Here is a 1,952-nt window from a genome sequence, read left to right on the forward strand (position 1 = left end):
TCTTAAAGACACTACCATGGTATTGAACCTAATGAAATCAGTAGAATGGAAAGACACCTATTTATGGATCACATTGGATGTTCAGTCTCTATATACGTGCATCGAGCATTCTAAAGGCATTAAGGCATGTAAAGATTTTTTAGATAAGGACCCTACCCTTACAACGATCCAAAGAGCTTTTATCTGTGATGTGATGAATTTTATCTTAAGTCGAAACTATTTTAAATTTTTAGAGAGTTTTTATCTTCAACGCTGTGGGACCGCAATGGGCACGATTTTTGCACCAAGTTTCGCAAACCTATTTATGGGACAATGGGAGGAACTCTATGTGTATAACACTCAATATTTCAAGAATAATGTGATCCTGTACAAACGCTATATCGATAATATTTTAATAATATGGAATGGCAGCCTGGAACTTTTTATGGAATTTTTTAACCTTTTAGAAATTAATGACATGAATCTCACATTTACTTACAATACAAACAAAATCTCCATAGAATACCTGGATTTAGTACTAATAGGTGAAGGATCATCAGTGGTAACCAGAAACTTCATTAAAGGGGTGGATAAAAACAGCTACCTCCACTACCAAAGCAGCCACGCAAAGACATGGAAAGACAACATCCCATATTCTCAGTTCCATAGAATTAAGCGGAACTGTAGCAAGAAAGAGGTCTGCAATGAACAGGTAGCCATCTACAGAAAACGATTTGAAGAGAAGTCATACCCAAAATCAATTCTGGACAAGGCCACTGCAAGAACAAATACCCTAAAGAGGGAGGACCTTCTAGAATACAAAAAGAAGGAAGCCCCCAAGGAATCCACCGCATTCATCACCACCTACAACCATCATGAGAATCATATCAAATCATCCCTTAGGGAACATTGGAAGATTTTACTTATGGATCCTGTACTGAAGGAAATTCTCCCGGAAAAACCACAGATAGTCTTCCGCAAATCCAAGAGTCTCAAAGATCATCTTGTACCCAGCATGTTACGTGATACCATCGAGGAAAGAACCAATCAAACATTTTTGAAATGCACAGGAGCATTCAAATGCGGACGATGTAACATCTGCAAGTTCTTAAACTCAAACAGGAAAACCTTTTATGACTCAGGAGATACCAAAGAATTTAAGATAAAAGAATTCCTCAATTGTAACAGCAGTTCTGTCATATATTTGTTGGAATGTACATGTAAGAAGAAGTACGTGGGGAAAACAAAGCGGACACTTAAACTAAGAATTCAAGAACACATCAGGAGCATCAAAAATAAGCTCGATACCCACCTCATCTACAGACATTTCATCTTGGAACACAACTCAAATCCAGAAGACTTAACCTTTAAAGCAATCGAACACGTACAGATTGGGGAAAGAGGCGGAGATCTGGCGAACAAACTATCTCAAAGAGAAATGTTTTGGATCTACCAGCTTAACACGATGCACCCGGCAGGATTCAATGAGGGATATGAAATTGCCCCATTTCTATAAGGTCATTATAAAAAACTGTCACATCCATTTTCCACTCACTTTAATCACATTGAATTTATATGTGCACCTGTATTCGTGAGCACGATAATAAAAATATTTGACACAAGAATGAGTGTTTTGTTTAAAGCCAATAGATACAGTCATACCACACTGGCTCCACGCCCAAACCCGTCCGATCTTGGAAGCTAAGCAGTGTTGGGCTTTAACAGTACCAAGAGGGAGACCACCTGGGAAGCTAAAGTACTGTAAAAAATAGGTAATAAACACTAATGTGTCAAACTAGGGCCCACGTATACGACACACATGATCACTGAACTGAGTGGGCACGCACTAAGGCACTGATAGGTGCATGCACACAATTATACAAACTTGATATATATACATAATATATGCACTTGCATATACGAGTATAACTGTATATGCACGTTACCACGTTTATTTTAATTCACCCAGTTTA

The 1,952-nt window shown here is 38.1% G+C and overlaps 1 pseudogene; it reads left to right on the forward strand.

Annotated features, from left to right (window-relative positions):
- Positions 1-1,627: 1,627 nt before the first annotated feature.
- LOC134940610 (5S ribosomal RNA) lies at positions 1,628-1,747 on the forward strand (annotated as a pseudogene).
- The last annotated feature ends 205 nt before the right edge of the window (positions 1,748-1,952 follow it).

The sequence above is a fragment of the Pseudophryne corroboree genome, chromosome 1, assembly GCF_028390025.1.
Source record: "Pseudophryne corroboree isolate aPseCor3 chromosome 1, aPseCor3.hap2, whole genome shotgun sequence".
Classification (NCBI taxonomy): domain Eukaryota; kingdom Metazoa; phylum Chordata; class Amphibia; order Anura; family Myobatrachidae; genus Pseudophryne; species Pseudophryne corroboree.